At 35.5% G+C, this 21,805-nt stretch overlaps 1 protein-coding gene across 3 annotated transcripts in view; it reads left to right on the top strand.

The window, feature by feature from the left end:
- The window catches only part of CNGB3 (cyclic nucleotide gated channel subunit beta 3), a 149,046-nt gene that overhangs the window by 29,570 nt on the left and 97,671 nt on the right, over nucleotides 1–21,805 (top strand). Inside the window, exon 1 of one of the 3 annotated variants that reach the window (XM_045049867.1) lies at nucleotides 1,958–2,003. The exons of the other annotated variants lie outside the window; for them this stretch is intronic. The gene's annotated coding sequence lies outside the window, so the exon portion shown is untranslated. Of the gene's footprint in view, nucleotides 1–1,957; nucleotides 2,004–21,805 lie in introns of those variants that run through there. 3 annotated transcript variants of the gene reach the window in all.

The raw sequence follows: 21,805 nt of genomic DNA, 5'->3' as shown, positions 1-21,805 counted from the left end.
AAATTTTAAATAGTTTACTGACCCATAGTATAATTTTGGCAAATAAATATAGCCAAAGACTGAATGAAACTTAAACAATGAAAATAAAAACTTCCCAAGACTTGAGTTTTAATTGGCCAAAGGGAAAAGCTGCCTACTCACTGACATAAATACGTATGAGAATTCTACTCAAAGTGAAATATTGGCAAAGGGCTTCAGCAGATAATTAGAATTCTTAGGCAATTTGCTCCGTCCAAGATGCTTTTTGAAAGGTGTGGGGAGGGGTTTATTGCCTGTGAATAGCTTTAAATGCTTGGACATGGGCTAATTTAATTAATTCCAAAAATAATTTTTAACTCTAATCTGTCCTTAAATGTACCTGCTAACACCACATTCTGGTTCCAGAGCTGCTAGTGACCCCTGAATGAAGGAGACCTACTACCACTCTGTCATTCTCTCATACAGATGACTCCCCCATATTAACAAATAAAATAGGTGGTGTTTTGAAAGTCACTGATGGTTTGAAACTCCTAATGCATTTTTCCATTGGAACAATATTAAATATAGCAATTAGATGCTGAGGTAGGCCTATGGAATACAATTTAGATTATAATTTACTTAAGACTAGAGCTGCGCAAAAAGAGCTATAGAACTAATCTATGAAAAATTGTGTTCCCAGTTCCAGTTTGGAACACATCACTGCTGTAGTGCTTCTGACGTGGAGTTCGCTTTGTCAGCTCCCACAGTGGTTCAAATCAGCTAGAGATCAGTCTGCTAGAGAGAAACCTCCAAGTCCTTGATGTGGTTTCCAAAGCCTGGCCACAAAGTCTTTCAGAGCAATGCCTGCAAGGAAGTGGCAAAAGCTACAAGGCTTTGGAGATGAGGAGCTGCATGAGGCAGAACTTGTCACATAGGCAGCCTAGTCTCCAGTGATTCACATCTTTCTTTTCTTCTCAACCAGCACTTTCCACTGGCTCCAGCAATGCCTTATAGCTAAGTTTTCAGCATCCCTTGCTAACAGTATAGAAAAATAAAGTCTAATAGATTTTTCCTCCTCTTCTGTCCCTATCATAAGCACAATTTGTTAATAATTTTCAATAGCTTTTGACTGCTAGAAATAACAAAAAATAATATTTTATAGCATTTTTTTGTATTTTATAGTATATTTTACACACATCCATTGTTAGAAAATTTGAGCAAAGAGCACAAAAGGAAAGTAAAAATCACTCATACTCTCAACACTCATAGCTACTCACTCTTTGTTGAAAAATATGAGTGAATGAATGAATGAATGAACAACTTCTTAGCCTAAGACCAAAACAAGGCCTTACTTGGTCATACAAGCTCCCCAGCAGTATGCAATAGTCTACTCAGCACTGGCTCCTACTGTGCAGTACACTGCTGAACCAAAGCATGGATTAAGTTAAGAAAAAGAGGCACAGCAGCAATCAGTCACAACAAAGCTTGAACTTGATTTAGAACTACCTTTCAGCGGTGTCAAGTTTTGCACCCATAAACATGCACTTGCACTGCCCTCTAGTGTCCATCCACTAGATGTAATGCAGCAGCATACATTATACGAATAATTGCAAAGCCAAAAAGAGATCAAAGGAAAACAATGACCAAGGAGTAGAAGAAATTATTAGAAAAGAAATTCAGTTGTGTACACTCAATTAATGCCAATTATAGAAAAATAAACTATTAGCTCTTATTTTCTTCTCCTTCGCAGCCCATCCCCATCTCTCTATCAATACAATGCACACATTTTTCATTCTTTTTTAAAATTTTTTTAAATGTTTTATTTATTTTTGAGAGAGAGACAGACAGAGTGTGAGCGGCGGAGGGGCAGAGAGAGGGAGACACAGAATCTGAAGCAGGCTCCAGGCTCTGAGCTGTCAGCACATAGCCCAACTCGGGGCTCAAACTCACAAACCGTGAGATTATGACGTGAGCTGAAGTTGGACGCTTAAACGACTGAGCCACCCAGGCGCCCCCAACACACGTTTTCCATTCTGACCATGCCTGTAAGTGGAAAGGAAAGAATCCCTGTAATACAGCTATGAATTAATAATTATATGTTATTTATAAATAATGGGATATATGTGACAGATTAATTAGCCTTGTTTGAAATAGGAATCTGATGGTTTTTTTTATTTTTATTTTTTTAATTTTTGATAGAGAAAGAGCACAGCGGGGATGGGGCAGAGAGAGGGAGACACAGAATCTGAAGCAGGATCCAGGCTCTGAGCTGTTGTCACAGAGCCTGACATGGGGCTTAAACTCACATACCGTGAGATCATGACCTGAGCCAAAGTTGGACCCTTAACGGACTGAGCCACCCAAGCACCCTGGAATCTGATTAATAGAAAAAGAATAATATAGTAAAAGGAAAATGAAAATGATATCATAAATCACAAGAAAATGAAAGATCATTCAAAGAATTGTGTTAGGTGGTGAACTATTTGGAGAAAAGGGAGGTGTGTTTAGATCCTCCTATCAGACCAAGGAGCTAAATAGATTTCAGACAAATGAAACTTCAAACAAAATTAATTTTCAAAAATTCAAGTTAATCTTTATTAAATATATGGAAAACTCTCTAAGCTGGAAAATGACAAAGGAAACTGTGGTAATTCAACTAAACAAAAATTAAAACTTCCCTATGTTAAATAAACAAAAAATACATATATATATATGTATATATATATGTATATATATATGTATATATATGTATATATATATATGTATATGTATATAAAACATTACCAAATTAGCAGAAATGTTTTTAAATGAATTTCCAATGTGGAAACTAGAGGATAAAATAGACATTCTCAAAGTTTTATGGTGCATCTTTAGAAAAACAATCGACATGTATCAGAATTCTTAGAAATAGCCATACCCAAAAATATTCAGTGCTGCCATTTTTGAGAATTTACTTTAAGGAAATATCCTTAAATGGGTAAAATGCTTCATGGTCAAAGATCATATTGCAAGATTATCTGTAATAATACAAAATGTATAAGCATCTTAAATGTTCAATGATAGAACAATACAGAAGAGCCTTACCAATTGCACCACTGATGACTTCTACCACACTGCAGACGGGATTACAGAATCAGTGATTTTCTCAATCTTCAAAGGTAACAGGGTCTGTCTACATGGCCAGACCCCCAGGGCAGTTGCCACTGGCCTCAAGTTTCATCTGGTCACCTCAGAGTATCTTAAAAATATTCATGTTCTAGTATGCCATGATATGAAAAAAGATTAGGAAGCATTTTACAGTATATACATTAAATGTGGTTATTATATAACCAGTAAAATGTTTACAAGGAAATTCTAATTTTAAAAATGTTTCATTATTAATAAGAAAAAGGAGAATAGAGATTTGTGCATATCACCTAATCTTAAATATATTTTCAACATGTATATAGAACAAAAACTTAAAGAATACACCAAAATGTTAATGATTTTCTTTGCCTAGTATACCTAAAATGCCAGTTGTTTTCTTTCTTCATTTTTCTGTATTTTCTGAGTCCTCAATGATGACAATAGTCATTTTTAATAATTAAAAAATAATTTAAAGTCTTGAACTGCAAAATATATAACAAAAGAGTGACCATTCCCAGCTAATAATCTATTGAATTTTTTTTTTTTAATCTACTATGAAATGGCATGACTGTGTTTGGCCAGTAAGAGAGATATTTTAGATAATATACTATTACACTGTGGTCTTATTTTTCCAATCTTTTAAGTTACTCAAGAACTCCACAGAGGATCTATCCTGAAAGACTGAAAAATTATATGTCTAGACACAATGTAGATAGAATTCTTGTTTAAGTAGAATTGGATTAGGAGACTTCTGAGATGTCCTTCAAAGCTTGCCTTCTGCACCCCAATTCATAAAAATTATGGATTATTCTTAGTGTTAGAGCCCTATGCGTATTTCAGGAAATGCTTCAACATTGAAAGCAATGAAATCTCGTGGATTCTGTAATATTACCAATGTTGACATATTTTAACTTGAAAATTTGAAGTTCCAATCTGTACTCTGTTTCCTTATGCTTGCCAGAGATTTTTCTATATCCAATGAACATCTGAATCTAAAAGATAAAAGGAATAAATACTCTGTACATAAACTTTGATTTAGATAATCTCTAGTTCATAGCTAGTAAAATAGGGGAAAAAATCATTTTCATAGATTTTCAAAGTATAAAAAAAATGAAGCATTCTTTCCAGGCTGAAGAGGTATGGATTTTAGTAGAGCCTAGGATTCAATATTTGCAATATTTTTTTATATTTTAAATTACACTGAAAATGACAGAAGCTAATAATCCAGATTTGGAAATATCCCAAAACACTCCTTTACTTTTAGGCTACCAGTCCATCTACTTTGAGGCTCTACTGAAGGTATTGGAGGTGGGGAGAGAAAAAGAATTAGAGGGGCACCTGGGTGGCTCAGTCGTTTGGGCATTCGACTTTGGCTCAGGTCATGATCTCACAGTTTGTGAGTTTGAGCCTCGTGTCAGCCTCTGTGCTGACCGCTCAGAGCCTAGAGCCTGCTTCAGATTCTGTGTGTCCCTCTCTCTCTGCCCCTTCCCTGCTCACGCTCTCTTTCTGTCTCAAAAATAAATAAATGTTAAAAATTTTTTTAAATGAATTAGAATGTAAACAACTTAATCTTGTTAATTGTAGTGGGGAGAGTTTTTTTTGTAAATAGAAAATAGCATAAGATCATAAGTCCTACATTAAGAAAAATTTCCAGAATTCTTACTATGCTTAGCTTTTAAATACAACTAGCTAAAAATACTTATTCAGGGAAATTCCCTAGTGGTAAATTTCCGTATGGTCAATTAAATGGTGCTGAGTATATAAGTGTTTGAAAGTGGCAAACAACATACTTTAATAATTTCCAAGATGATATGTATCTTTAGATAGATTGATTGATTGATTGATTCTCATAGAATATATAGAATATTGCTCTTGGGGTGCCTGGTGCAGCCACTTAAGCGTTTGACTCTTGATTTCAGTTCAGGTCATGATCTCATGGTCGTGGAAACAAGCCCGGCATCACGCTCTGTGCTGAGCATGGAGCCTGCTTGGGATTATCTCTCTCTCTGCCCCTACCACTCTCACTCTCTCTCTCTCTCTCTCTCTCTGTCCCTCTCTCTCTTTCAATAAATGAACATCTAAAAATATAATATTGCTCTTATTATGTAGTAATTAGTTATGGAAATGCTTAGGCCTCCTTTTTTTGAAGTTAAAATAAAAATTTATAACTAATGTATCACAAAAACAAGAAATTTGAACATGTCAAAAAATTTTGTGAATGTCTTGCTATTTTATTGGGCTTTTTGGGGGGGATTGAAAGGAAAAGGGAAGGGAGGAATGACAGAAGGAACGAGGGAGGGAGGGAGGAAGAAAGGAAGTGAGAGAGGAAAGGCGCTGTACAAAAAACCCAAGAAACAGAAAAACTCGAACAACCCTACAAATTTAGCAAAAGAGATTTAACACAATGAGATTTGAAAATATGGGAAATTAAACTTGTATCCAAACTCACTGCAGTTTTCAAACAATGAAAAGACTTGAAAGCTCTTAGTAGTTTTTCCTTTTATTGATTACTATGGAAGTGAGGGCATTATGTTTCCTGTCAGCATCATATATAATATTCAACAAGAATCCATAAATATTAATAAATGGTCCATCAAAAATGGTGCTCATATGTAATATTTTGACATCTAGTAGTCTTAATTCTGTTGTTTACTTGTAAAATAAGAGCCAATTAACTTACAAGTAAATCATTAATCATCACACCAATATAAGATGATTTTTTAAATCTGTTATAACTTCTAATATGATACTAAGGTGCAATAGATGGAGTAGGAAAGATATTCAAATTGAGAGTAAGTTAAAACTTATGCTTTCAGAAGAAAAATAAATTGGGAAGGCATTCTGCTTCACTAACCTTCAAAAGTAAAGGTGTAGCCAAATGATCACCTCCCTTGTCATTTATTACTAATTTTAAGAAAACCAGTACTAGCTGAGTAAAATAAAACCAGCACCTAGGACAGTAAATTATATGCCCAAGTAGATGAGGGGCCAGTAAATAAGGACCATTTAGCAGGGTAGGAGAGTGGGACAAGGGGAGTCCAGAATGAGAAAGTTCCAGAGAAGAAAAGGAGAGAAGAGGGCAGTATTTCCAATGACAAACTATTTTCATTGCCTTAATTGTACACTTGCTGTGGTCTAGATTGATCCAGTGTTAAGCTGTGAAGTGGTTAACATGTAGCATCATAGCCCACAGAGGGCCTTGACTTCACTTTTTTAGGGCTTTCCTTTTTTCTTTTTTTTTTTTTGTAATTGAAAATGACTTTATTTCTTTTCTGTTGTTGTTGGTAGCCATTCTTTTTTGTTTTTTTGAATTAATTTACTTTTTAATTTACATCCAAGTTAATTAGCATTAGTGCAACAATGATTTCAGGGTAGATTCCTCTATGCCCCTTAACCATTTAGCCCATTCCCCCGCCCACACCCCTCCAGCAACCCTGTTTGTTCTCCATATTTAAGAGTCTCTTATGTTTTGTCCCCCTCCCTGTTTTTATATTATTTTTGCTTCCATTCCCTTATGTTCATCTATTTTGTATCTTAAATTCCTCATATGAGTGAAGTCATATGATATTTGTCTTTCTCTGACTGACTAATTTCACTTAGCATAATACCCTCTAGTTCCATCCACATAGTTGCAAATGGCAAGATTTCATTTTTTTGATTACCGAGTAATACTCCATTGTATATATGTTCCACATCTTATTTACATATATACAATGTATATATTGTATATATATGGCTTTCAGCCATATACAATATATGTCAACAATATGAATTGTCAGCCATTGATGCATATTTGGGCTCTTTCCATACTTTGACTATTGTCAATAGCACTGCTATGAACATTGGGGTGCATTTATTCTATTGGATATTCTTTCCTGCTTTGTCAAAGATTAGTTGGCCATACGTTTGTGGGTTCATTTCTGGGTTCTCTATTCTGTTCCATTGATCTGAGTGTCTGTTTTTGTGCTAATACCATACTGTCTTGATGATTACAGCTTTGTAATACAACTTGAAGTCTGGGATTGTGATGCCTCCAGCTTTGGTTTTGTTTTTCAAGATTGCTTTGGCTATTCGAGGTCTTTTCTGGTTCCATACAAATTTTAGGATTGTTTGTTCCAGCTCTGTGAAGAATGCTGGTGTTATTTTAATGGGGATTTCTCTTTTAGTGCTTTCTAAATTATTTTCACCCTCTTCATCTGTCCCACATTGAAAATCCCAAGCTCTTAGTCCTCCTTCTCTAAAACCCTACCCCTCTCCACTAACCTTCAACCCCCTCCATCATCTACATCCCTACTCCATCACCTAAATCTACTTGAGGAAATAAAACAAGCTTTGTAGTTTTTTCCAGTTTTATTGAGAAATAGTTGACATATGTCACTATATAAGTCTAAAGTGTACAGCATGGTGGTCTGATTTGCATACATTGTGAAATGATTACAATAGGTTTAATTAGCATCCATCATCTCATACAGATACAATAAAAAGAATAGAAAAAAATGTCCCCTTGTGATGAGAACTCAGGATCTATTCTCTTAACAACTTTCCTATATATTTTTTTAAGTTTATTTATTTGTTTTGAGAGACAGAGCACAAGGCCGAGGGGCAGAGAGAGAAGGAGAGAGAATCCCAAGCAAGCTCAGTGTAGAGCTGATGCAGGACTCAAACTCATGATCTAAAACATGAGATCATGACCTGAGCTGAAATCAGGAGTCCAATGCTTAACTGACTCAGCCACCCAGGTGACCCAACAAATTTCCTATATATTATACATCAGTATTAGCTATAGTCATCATGTTGTATATTTCATCCTTAGTAATTATTTATCTCATAACTGGAAGTTTGTACTTTTTGACTACCTAACTCCAACTCCCCCTCCCTCATGCTCTACCCCCCTGCCTCTGGTAACCATAAGTCTGATCTTTTTCTATGAATTTGCTTGGTAATTTATATCTAACTTTATGCAGCACATCTCCAAAAAGCAAGTCAAGCCTAATTCTAATTGTGGAATGGAAAGTTTTTCCCCTATTAAGAAATTTTGACTGTCATCAAGCATAGGGGGAAGTGTGTGGGAGGGAATGGAGCAAAGGAAACAAACAATAGGCAATTGTTTTCTCTCTTTGTGTAAAGATGTCTGTGCCCCAAAGGTGTCACCCAGTACAAGTTTGAAATATGCTCCCTATTCTACACATTAAAAAGAATTACTTATCCTTGACTATAAGGTCATAATAATACTCACATCCAGGTAGATTCAGAAGTGTCACTTTTCCCTGATGAAAATGATATTTATATTTAGTTTCCCAGGAACATCTAAATAACAAATAACATTTAGATTTGCAAATCTTCATTTGCAAATTTTTTGGGTGTACTATATAAAAATGAGAAAATTATTAATCTTCAAAGAGGAGTATGGTGTAGAATTTGGAAACTGTAGTTTTATGTTAATCTCTGGCAGAACTCCCAAGTGAATTGTTAAACATGATTTTTGAGCACTTAGAAAATAAAATGGTGGACTCTACATAGCAAATGAGGGGTGTAATAAAGAAGTCCAGTTAACCACATTTTAGAAAAGAATTTGACTATCTCTTATTGTATCTTTTTAAATAAGATGTAAAGATGTGCTCGGTGAATTCAAAGCTGAAAAAAATACCTACCAAAATGTAATAAACAAACCAGTGTGAACTTGATCACTATTGAGATAACTACAGACTCTATATTTTATATTGTGCAACTCAACGTTTTTTTGAGTTACTAGGATAAAGCCATAGATGATAGAAGTCCCATATCTATAAATAAAACAAGATAAGAAAGCTAATATATTTGTGATGGGGTAAAAAGAATAATAGATTGGAATAATAGATTAATGGCACTAACAAATGACACTAAAAGAACCTGATTCTATTCTTAATTCTTCCACTTACTGTTCTTTTAGACTTGGACAAATCTCTTAATTTGCTAGAACCTCAATGTCCTCACTGAAAAGGAGGATAATTACATTTGAGCAGCCTTATTCATGGGGTTGTAGGAGGCAAATGGGATGAGAAAATTACAGCATAGGGAATATAGTCAATAATATTGTATGATGACAGATGGTGACTACACTAATTGTGGTGAGCACTGAGTACTATAGAGAATTGTCAAATCACTATGTTGTACACCTGAAACTAGTATAACATTTTATGTCAACTATTCTTTAATAACCAAAAAAATGGTGAAAACTTTTTAAATTATGAAGTGCAATCAGATATTTTTAAATGTGCCAGAAAGAGATGTAGAGTTCCAAATACAAGGTTAAAATATTAAATCACTGGAATACAGACTGAGAGAGAGCCACATAGAAATTTCTGGGAGACTCAGTTGAGGAAAAAGACTCAATATGAGTCAATATTGGGATGTAACTATTTTAAAACAAAAGCAATAATAACAGTAACATAATAACAGAATGTGTAGTACCACTCTATCTGTGTTAATCAAAACATATCTATTCTGTTTGCTTCTCGGCATCACTTCTTTTTTTTTTTAATTTTTTTTTTAACGTTTATTTATTTTTGAGACAGAGAGAGACAGAGCATGAATGGGGGAGGGGCCGAGAGAGAGGGAGACACAGAATCAGAAACAGGCTCCAGGCTCTGAGCCATCAGCCCAGAGCCTGATGCGGGGCTCAAACTCACGGACCGCAAGATCGTGACCTGGCTGAAGTCGGACGCTTAACCGACTGCGCCACCCAGGTGCCCCTCGGCATCACTTCTTAAAAGGAATTATGACAAAATGGAGTGCTTCCCAAGAAAGGCACCTACAATGATGATGACGGGGTCTCAATATCATGCCACATAAAAAAATCCTCAATAACATGGTATCCCAGCAAATTAAGACTCCTAATGGGAAGTAAATTATTATTGTCTTCAGATATATTTGTCTACTGTATGGAAGAGGGGTTATATGTGTTCTGTGTAGTTTCAGAAAATAAATTGAGGGTCAGTGTATGAAATTTGCCTTACTTTAGTTCACAATAAAATTTTCCCAGTTAAGAGAATGAAAAGACAAGCCACAGCTGGAAGAAAATATTTCCAGACACATATCTGATAAAAAATATTATGCAAAATATACAAAGAACTCCTAAACCTCAATAACAACAAAACAAACAACCCCATTATCTAAAACAAAAAAAGGGGGAAATAAAAGATCTGAGCAGACACCTCACCAAATAAGATATACAGATGGAAAGTAAGCATATGCCTAACATCATCTGTCATTGGGAAATGGAAACGAAAACAATAAAGAGATACCACTATACATCTTTTGAATGGCTAGAATTCAAAATACTGACAACACCAGTGCTTGCAAGGATGTAAAGCAACAGGAACTCTCAATCACTGCTGACAGGACTACAAAATAGTACAGGCACTATGGAAGAACGTACGGAAGTTTCTTACGAAGCTAATCATACTGTGACCGTATAATCCAGCAAGTACACTCCTAAGTATTTACTCAAATGAGTTGAAACCTTACGTCCACACAAAATCCTGCACACAGATATTTGTGGTAGCTTTATTCATAACTGCCAAAAATTGGAAGCAACCAAAATGTCTTTCAACAGATGAATGGAAAAATAAACTATGTGTATCTACACAATTGAATATTATTCAGTGATTGGAAGAAGATATCAAGCCACAAAAAAACATAGAGAAAACTTTAATGCGTATCGCTAAGTAAAAGAAGCCAGTCTGAAAACCACTACAGACTGTATAATTCCAACTATATAACATTCTAGAAGGCAAACTATAGATATCTTAAAAAAGATCAGTGGTTGCCAAATGTTCGGGAGAAGAAGGGAGGGATGAATAGGTGGCACATGGAAGACAATGAACCTATTCTGTTTGATATTGTAATGGTGGTTTCATGTCATTATACATTTGTCAAAACCCACAGAACCGTATAACACAAAAAGAAAATCCTAATGTGAACTGTGGACTTCAGTTAATAATAATGAATCACTATTCATTTATCAATTGTAGCAAATGTACCACACGAATGTTAATGCACACTAATAAAGGAATCTTTGATGGGGTGGGTGTAGATATATGGGAGAAGCTCTCTATTCTTTCTGTTCAGTTTGCCTCTAAACCTAGAGCTCCTCTAAAAAATAAAGTCATTTGGAAAAATTAATAAAATTTATACATTTTTTTACTTAAATCCTAATCATGAAAGCAATTCATATATGAAATGGGCTGCTTGTGATGACAATTACTATACTTGAGGAAGTTCAAAGAGAGATCAAATGACCATCCTTTCTGGATGAGGTAGATGTAGAGACTTCTTTCTTAGAGTGGAATGTTATACAGCATGATCCCTAAAAGATCTGTTATACCTCTTTAATCCATTAGAAATGGTCAAGGTGCTGCTCTAATCAAATTACTTCATTTTGCTTCTTACTGCTTCTAAGGCCATCAGGAATGCCTGTATTTCCACCACAGTCTCTCATTCATAATTCTAACAGTGGTAAAAGGGAAGAGTTGTTTGTGTATTTGTTGAAGCAAAACCATGCTCCCCTTCCAGGCACACCACAAACTGCCTTGTTTTTAGCCACAAGTACAAATCACTCATATTTTAGTGGAATTGCTCTATTTGGTTAGGATACCATGCTTTCTTTTTTTTTAGATAAAAATTACCTTCAAGATTGATTCGTAAATAAGACATTTCTTTTCATATTTCATACCCAAAGCTAAGCATCTGGTTCTATGAAGAGCAAGAGTTCCTAAGATGCAAAAATAATAATAGCATTTTCTAGCTATGTTCTCCCAGCAATATGTGAACTTTGCTATATCTTAACAGGTGAGGTGTTACCCTTTGAAAATCTGCTAAACATATACAGACATTTTCTTGAAAAAAATGTGTATGCACATTTTAAAAAATGCAGCAATTTCAGAGGTTCATGGAATTTCTGAAACCAGTATAAGAACTGTTAGGTAGCCCATGAACCTTAAGTCAAGAAACCCCTACGGGAGCATATTCAACACATAACTTGATAGTTCCCACCTCTATACCTTTGCTCACACTGTTTCTTCTACTAATATGCCCTTTCACCTGCCTTCTTCTGGGCCACCAAGTCTACTATCTGACCTCATTATAACTTCCCAACTTTATATCCAAATATCAACCAAAACATTTCTCCACTGGTCCTCTGTTTAACTCCCATGAGACACATACTCATTCCTATCCCCATGTCCCTGCTCCCTTTTTTACTGCCATACTTTCCTCCATTATTTAAACCCACACACCCATCACAATAATATCAAACCTATTTGCTTTTTGAAGCCTTATCTGACAAGTCCTTCCTTATCACTCATTGTTAATAACACACAATTCTGTAAATGCATTAACATTCATAAGGTTTTTTAAATTTTGATAATAAATTATTAAGAACAAGTAATACTACTTACTTTCTTAGTACATTCAGGTACCTGTCTCATAACAGGTACTCCATAAAAACTTCTCCTTGGAATTTGGCACACTATAATTTAATATTGTAATGTTAGTAATAATTAATTACTAATTGAGTAAATGAATTGATGGTGGGTTTTTTTAAAAAAAATAATTGATTGAAGTGAAATTAATCCACATAACATAAAATTAACCATTTTAAAGTGAACAATTTAGAAGCATTTAGTACATTTGCAATGTTATTCAACTGCTGTCTCTATCTACTCCCAAAACATTTCTATCACTAAAGTAAAATCTTTTACCCATTAAACATTTCTCCCCATTCACTCCTTTTACAAGCTCCTAGCATCCACCAATCAGTGTTCTGTCTCTGTAACTTCATCTATTCTGGATATTTCATCTAAATGGAATCATGCCATATGTGACTTTTTGTGACTGGCTTCTTTCACTTAGCATAATATTTTCAAGGTTCACCCATGTTGTGGCATGTATCAGTACTTCCTTTTTTTACAGGTGAATAATATTCTGTTGTATGTGTATACTATATTTGTTTATCCATTCATCCACTGATGGACATTTTGGCTGTTTACACCTTTGGACTATTGTAAATAGCTTATACATGAACTTGTTTAAATACCTGCTTTCCATTATTTCAGGTATATACCTAAGAGTGGAACTGTAGGATCATATAATAATTCTGTAGTTAACTTTTTGGGGACCTGCCAGAGTGTTTTCCAAACCCCTGAACCACCTTATATTCCCAATAACGTACGAAGTATAAGGGTTCTATTTCTCCACAACCTTGCCAACACTTATTTTCTACTTTTTTTTATTATGTACATCCAACTGGGTAGTAAGTGGTACCTCTGGATGGTGACTTTTAAAACATTGGACTGTTTTGTACACATCTGTAATATGTAAAGAGGTGAATTTACTGTGGAGCTAAGAAGCCTGTTTCAGAGTCCTTCAATTGAAGACTCTGTGTTGAAATTAGAAGTCATATTTTTTTATTCTTTTTTCTTTAAAAGATCCCTATAAATTATTAAAGCTTCCAGCCCCACAAAACTTGAATTTCCCCTACATGCAAGTAAATATTTACTATTCATAACAGAAATATACCTATCCCCAGCTATGGTGGTGTATTCTTTTGCTTCCAACATCACCATACTTAAAGGCTTTATGACAAATGTCACCTGAGTAACAAATTTAAGGTATTCCAGGTAGCATGGCAGGAACCTTAATAATCCCAGCCACTTATTAATTGCAGAATCGTCTGTGTCCAGGTTATTGCTAGAAAGCCAAACATAAATTTCTGTTTCCATAAGGATACATTCATAATTCTTCTAATTATTACCTCTCCTTCTCAAATATCAAATTAAAAAGAACAGAGAACAGAGCCATAGGGTCTTTGCAATATTTTAAAGTAATAATGTCTTTTACTTTACTTTTTCAGTTTGCTTGTAGCAGATAGGATGATTCTGTCACATTCACTAACAGAAATCAAGTTGTAAATGCAAATTTATGTGACTATTGATGTCTCTGATTTACATAAAAATCTGTGATGCACATTCAAGATCTGTACTGACTATAGACAGATCAAATAGTGAGCTCCCTCAACCATGCCCATATGATTTATGAGTAAGTTTTACCACTATGTGCTGTTATGCCCTTCAGAAACTAGGTTCTTCAAATTGAATATTCAGTGTAATACAGTATGTGACAGACTATACAAATTATTTGCACAAGACATGGTAAGTACTTTTGACCATAAAATTTGATGATAATGTTCATCAGGAGAGTGGCCTGCCTCTCCGAAAAGGCTTGAAAATTTATGTTATAGTACCATATGGTGTTCTTGGCTTTCCCCATTTTCCTCTTGAAGATTCAAGTGTTTTTCCATCTTTTATTATAATTTTATCCTGTACAAAATATTAACTTTACCTTGCATGTGAGCAAACTGAGTTTAAGTTAATGTCATTCAATTTTAACAAATTCACCTTCCAACACATATTACTAAAGTAGGACCCAAATGACTAGATTCTCACTCAGTTGTGCTACATGTACTCTAAATGTTCTCTACTTCTTAAGAGAAGATATGCACTGTCAGACTAGTTTGGCTTTTTTAAAATCAAAATACTCACCTTTTAAAGATCAGAAAACATTGAGTTCTAATTAGTTCCAGTTTCCTCTTGTATAGCTTTGTCATAATTTGTTTATAACCTTCCATCACCTATTTTCATGCATGACTTTTCAATCAGACAGGTTTTCACTTCATCTGAAAGAGATATAATAAAGCCCATCTCATTGAGTTTTGTAAGAATCATGTGTGATATTGACACAGCTAGCATTCAAGAAAAATGAGAACTTTCTACCCTTCCTTCAAGAAGAGAAAAAAGGGACTTAAGCCAAGGAAAAAGTGTGGTTCCTACCAACATTTTACAGATTTAAGCTTGCACGTTCAATTTTAATGGAACAGTGTTTCTCAAATTTTAATGCCCATACAAATGATCTGAAGAGCTTGTCAAAATGCAAATTCTGTTTTAAAAGATATAGGGCAAGGCCTGATACTCTGCATTTCTGACAAGCTCTCAGGGATGCTGATACTACAGGTCTGCAGACCAGTCTTTTGAATAGCAAGGTTGTAGAACACCATATTTCTACCTCAGCATGCTGAACTTAATAGGTATAATGGTGTTTTTCAGGTTAATGATGGTAGGGTTTTTTTTTTAATTTGGGATACTCATAGGTTTATATTCAATTGTAAGAAATTATATAGAAAGCTCCCACATATCCTTTAACCAATGGTAATATCTTACAAGGGTATATATAGTACAGTGCTACAACCAGGATATTGAGTTATAATCCACTGATCTTATTCAGATTTCCCCAGTTTTATTTGTATTCATTTGTGTATTTGTGTGTGTGTGTGTGTTTTATGTAATTTTATTGTGTGTGTAAATTCATATTACCACCATCAAAATACAAAATAGTTCCATCAAGGATCTTTCCTATTGCCCTTTTATAACCACATGCATCTCACTCCCTATCCCATTCTTTAGCCCCTCCCTGCTTCCTGACAATCACTAATGTGTTCTCCATCTCTACAATTTTGTCATTTTAAGAATATCATATAAATGGAATCACAAATGGTATTTAACCTCTGGCTATTGACTTTTAAGTCATATAATTTCCTAGAGATTCATTCTAGTTGTGTGCATCATTAATCATTCCTTTTTTAAAATTTTTTCTGAGTAGTATTCCATTATATGGCTGAACTACAGTTTAGTCACTGAAGGACATCTGAGTTGGTTCCAATATTGGGTTATTAATAACAAAGCTCCTATGAACATCTGTGGACAGGTTTTTGTGTGAACACAGCTTCTTAGTTCTCTGGGATAAATGTCCAACATATCATGTGATAATTGGATCATACGATAATTACATGTTTAGTTTTATAAGAAACTGCCAAACTGTTTTCCAGAGTGTCTGTACCATTTTGCATCCTAACCAGCAAAGTATGAGTGATCCAGTTTCTTCATATCTTTGCCAGCATTTGGTGGTGTCACCATTTTTTATTTTAGCCATTCTGATTGATAACGGTAATATTTTATTATGCTTTTAATTAGCATTTCCTAATGGCCAGTGACACTATACATCTTTTCATGAGCTCATTTGCCATTTGCATATCCTCATCCATGAAATGACTGTTCATGTCTTTTGCTCCCTTTATAATCAAATTGTTTTAAATTTTTGCTGCTAAGCTGTAGTGTTGTTTATATATTCTAGGTACTAGATCTTTGTTGGATATGTTGTTTGAAAATATTTTCTCCCGTGGTGTTGCGTATCTTTTCATCCTCCTAATAGGATCTTTTAATAGAGCAAATGTTTTTAATTTTGATTAGGTATAATTTTTCAGTTTTTCCTTTTGTAGATTATGCTTTTGATATCAAATTTAAGAACTCTTTGCTTAGCCCCAGAGCCAGAAGATTTTCTTTCACTTTTTCTAAAAAAAATTTATACTATTTTGTTTTACACTTAAACTTATGATCCATTTTAAGTTAATTTTTGTATGAAGTATGAGGTTTAGGTTGAAGTTCACTTTTTTGCCTTAGATGTCCAGTTACTCTAGCACCATATGTGTCAAAGCGGCTATCCTTCCTCCTTAGAATTGCTTTTGCACTTTTGTCAAAAGTCAGTTGGTGTGTTTTTCATAATGGCATAAATGTCCTACAGTCTGTCCCCAGAAGTAGATAACTGACAGCAATCAAAACTATGGGAGTGTCCCAGTCAGCACAGATTTCTTTATGAAAATATAATTACTAACAGAGAAGAAAAGCTATTATGGTCTGCTTCTATCTTAAGGAAAGTTTCAGTGTAGAGCCAAGCTACTAGCACTATTCTCTCACCGAATTTCAGCAGTTATCGGCAACTTGTAATTTCATCTTGCTTTTTTTTTAACGTTTATTTATTTTTGAGACAGAGCGTGCATGCACACAAGAGCAGTTGAAGGGCAGAGAGAGAGGGAGACGGGATCCAAGCAGGCTCCGTGCTATCAGCACAGAGCCCATCCTGGGGCTCCAGCACACAAACTGTGAGACCATGACCTGAGCCAAAGTCTGACGCTCAGCCAACCGAGCCACCCAGGTGCCACTCATCTTGCTTTTTACTAACCTACTTCTAACAGACACTTCATCCTTCCTTTTAGTAGTTTAAAAGCCAGAATTATTTAAATTTTACCCACGTGCCTAGCCAACTTCTTTAACAGGTTTAATTTGACTCTTCAGTGCTTCAGATCATTTTTCTCTCTCTTCCCAACATTTAGAAGAAGGAAAAGAAGCCATGAATTTGGCACTCAGAGTATCCCTTAAATATATGCATTGCCCTCTCCTTTATCTCAACATCAAACTGAATATTCATTTGCCATTATTTCTTTATTAGACACTGTTAATTATCTAGCTGGAATATACATGATGTCTCTCTAGGCTTTCACAGAAAAGATCTGTGCAAATATTTTCCCGTCAAGGAAATGTATCCCTGCTAACCCTTTACTATGCACTCATTCTTAAGGAAGAATCTACTCAAGAATTTTGCCCCATCAGAAACTGAAACTCCTAATTTCTAGATGGGCAGGGACTGGGAGCTTGGTTCTCTAGGACTCTAGAAGCTGACCACAATCACATACAGGCCATCGGAGTTTAGACTTCTATTCAGCAGTCCTGTTCCCATTGTGCAGAACTGTGATCTGACTCTAAGTGCTTATCATCAGCACTGACTTCTCCTCCCTTTCCTAGTGTAATTTCCTTACGTGCTATATCTGGTTTCTGTAAGGATCTCCTGTGATTTTGCTTCATCAACTCAGTCTTGGTTTCCCTTTTCTACAGATTGCCTCTCTTCACATTTAAATTATTGAATTAATCCAAATGGAACCCCTTCCTGTGAAGAGTTTTCCACATACATTTATTTCCATTGGCATCTGTTTGAAAGAAGCCAATCTCTGCTCTGAATCATAAGATTCTGTTTCTGTCTCCAGGCCACAGCCACACATACTGCTGCCAAGGCAATGACAAATCTGCCTCAGGGTAATTGGCATTTGTTTAGGGGAGTTAAAATAGTTCCACATTCCCTTTGTCACATCTGCTTCTTGCTGTTCACTGTCTCATTCCCAGTTTACTCATAGCAAGAGAAATTGCTAATGTAGTTAGAACCCAAAACATTGATCTGCTGTGTTTTAGTAGTGATTGGGATTCCTGTGCCTTGAAGGCAAGAAACCAGGCCCTCACCCTTTCTCTAGGGTTTTTTCCTCTCCTATGCAGTAAACCCATCTGGGCATGGATTACTTCTTAGGGAATATTTCCACTCAAGGTGGGTAGGTGGATAAGTAGACCCACAATCTGACCTACAGAAATAGCATATTTCTCTTCAGCATGTGGTTCCCAAATTTAGATTCAGGGAAAGATTGTAGAATCTACTTTAGCTTCAAGGCCTAAACTGAATTTCTCAATATAGATTTTGCCAGAGCTCTACATTCTCTGCTAACTAAAATCCCAACTCCTTCATCTGTTTCGTCTTTTTAAACCCTTTTACCTTTTAAATTATATTCCTAGTGTCAAAGGAAGAGGCCACCATGTAACACCTGACACAAAAATTGAATTTGTTGCTTGCTAAGCCAGGCAGAGCTGTACTTGGAAGGTAAAGTCTCCCTGAACAAAGTGAAGAGCTGATTTTATATAGAGTTTGGCAGGTGGAGTTCAAGGAAAATTCATTTTCCCTTAGAAATTTTGAGATGCTGCTTTATTAGTTTCTAGTATCCGGTAGTGTCAGTGAGAAATCTGGTGCCGATCTAATGCTCCTTTATTTATAGGGATTTTTTTTTTCCACCTCTAGAAGCTCTTAACACTTTTCTCTTTAATTTTAGTGTTCTGAGATTTATATTGGTGTGCTAAGTTTGAGTTTTCTAGTATTCATCTCACTTACATTTGGTGGCCTTTTTGAATCTGAAGGCTTGCATATTTCTTCAATTGTGAAATAAGATTTCTCTATAGTATCTTTCTTCATTTTTATTGTTGTTTTTATTTTTGTTTTTCAAATGATCAAACTTTTTATCTCCAAGTTTTGAATTGATTCTCTTTCACAATAACCTATTCTGATTAATATAAAATAGATATCCTCTCATAACTCTATTTTTAATTATTGTCTGTTTTGTTCATTTCCTTGGGTATTAGTTTTTCTATTTGTTTACATTAGTGTTTCTGATAATGTTGATGTTGCACAATTGTTTGGCAATTCTTGGCTTATGTGATCGTCTTTGTACTTGAAATTCCCCATAACTTGTGTAGATCAGTGGTGTACAAAACGGGAACAATAGGGAGGCTGGGTAGCTCAGGCAGTTGAGCATCTGACTCTTGATATCGGCTCAGGTTGTGATTTCCTGGTGGTGAAATGGAGCCCCTCATTGGGCTCTGCACTGAGTGTGGAGCCTGCTTGGGATTCTCTCTCCCTCTCTCTCCATCCCTCCTCCACTCATGCTCACACACTCTCTCAAAATAAGTAAACATTTAAAAAGGAGCACTGAGTAGTCTACCTTGAGGCTGTAGAAGTATTTTATTATCGACATTGTTCAGAATTATCAGCACACAGTGATGATTAAAAAAGAGACCAACTTTCAGTCATTTATAGCTTTTATTAAACTGGCTACAGACAATGCCTCCCTTTACTGCCTGCACGTGGGGAAAATCATTTCCACTGAACTCCCTCTTATTCCACCTCCTCACCTCACTCCACCATGTGGTAAACCATTGCTGTAGATTCTGTTCCATTTACTATATTCTTTCTATGGTGATTGTGGGAAAGAACACATTGCCAAGAAGTGTAACACTAACTCATCGTCTGGTCATAGAGCCCCCCATTTATTCTGATTCTTACCAGTCACCTGGGAGACAGCCCTGCTTTTCCAGCCCAAAACCCATCTCACTGCAACATCCTGGAGGCAATGGCTCCTGCTTCTATCCACTCAGTGAAGGTTAGGTGAGAAAGAAAGTAACCTACTTCACTACTCTGTGTAATCATCCCAACGATTGGCCATGGCCCCCTTAAGGCCCCCTGACGTCCACTCCCCCCAAAAAAGGTAAAACACTTCCAGAACCTCTGCCACTTTTTTTTTTAGTTTATTTATTTTGAGAGGGGAGGAAGGGCAGAGAAAGATGGAGAGAGAAAATTCCAAGCAGGCTCCATTCTGCCAGCACAGAACCCAACATAGGGCTCCATCTCACAAACTGTGAGATCATGACCATAGCTGAGATCAAAAGTCAGACGCTTAACCAACTGAGCCACCCAGATCCCCCCAAAACCCTCTCTCATTTTGCAACAATATCTTCTGTGAGTGTTTTTGGCGGTGTTTTTCTTCATTAGTAATAACAAGAGCAGTGCTGTTCTAAGCATGTCATAATTTGGGAGAATTAAACAAGTTAACATATGAACCCATGAGCTTTCTGTCTTTAAGAAATTTCTCAAATTCCTTGTTTTCTGACTAGAAGTTTCCTATTTGTTTTCCGGTACTATACATTTTTTAAATCTTTTCTTTTGTCATTTTTAGAGATTTATGGCATTCAGCCTATTATCTTGATTTACTTTTTCATCTGCTTCTTAAAATAGCTTTACCCTTTTTTTTCTAGACCTGTATACATTCTGTAATAGTCTGCTCAGGCTGCCATAACAAAATACCACAAACTGAGTGGCTTAAACAACAGAATATTGTTTTCTCTCAGTTGTAGAAACTGGAAATCCACATCAAAGTGCTGTCAGAGTTTCTGGTTAAACCTCTCTTCCTGGCTTAAAGATGGCTGCCTTCTTGCTATGTTCTAACATTAGATGCCTTTCTTCTGTGCATGCACACAGAGAGAACCCTATGGTGTCCCTTCCTCTTCTTCTAAGGACACCAATCCTATTGGATTAAGGACTAAACCTTATGACTCCATTCTACCTTAATTAGCTTCCTAAGGACCCTATCTCCAAATACAGTCACACTGGGGGATAGGGCATCAATGTATAAATTACGGGGGGTGGGATACATGTTTCAGTCCATGGTGCATTCTAATCAGTCAGTTTTTAAATTTAAAAACCCCAGTAATTTACTCAGAAGAGCCTAATAAGTAAGAATAAACATAATGACATATGTAAAATGAAAGAAAGGACTATTAACTAAGAAATCTTCAAAGTCAGGGAGCCTGGCTGGTTCAGTCAGTAGAGCATGTGACTCTTGATCTCAGGGTCATGAGTCTGAGCCCCACGTTGGGCAAGATATAACTTTGAAAAAAAGGTTTTTAAGATTCTTCAAAGTCAATATAGAACATGTTATCTTTCCTCATGCAAAGTAAGTACTATAAATATCTGTTAAATAAATGAACGAGACACTCAAAATGCACCAATTTTCAGGAACATTTTGTGAACAGATAGTTTGACTCTTGCAGGCTGCTACTATATGGAAAAAAATGATAAAAAACATAGCTGTTGTTCACCTTAATCTCAAAAAATACCTGACACCATTAGAGAATTTAATGTCTATTGACATGAAACATATTAGTATTATGATTTTTTTATGTTTGTATATTTATATGTATATTCATTCTCTTTCCAATTGGGCTAAGATATGGGAAGGATTGCTATTAGTAGGTGTGTATGTATGTTGATGTGTACATATGGGTCTTAGGTTATAAATTTGTAACCTATGTGACACTATTTTTATAACTTTTTTGTTCCTTTAGTCTTAAAATGTTGTTTAACTATT

Source organism: Felis catus, chromosome F2, assembly GCF_018350175.1.
Source record: "Felis catus isolate Fca126 chromosome F2, F.catus_Fca126_mat1.0, whole genome shotgun sequence".
In the NCBI taxonomy this organism is placed as follows: Eukaryota; Metazoa; Chordata; class Mammalia; order Carnivora; family Felidae; genus Felis; species Felis catus.
The sequence above is the reverse complement of the archived record's forward strand: the minus strand, read 5'-3'. Positions and strand labels throughout refer to the sequence as shown.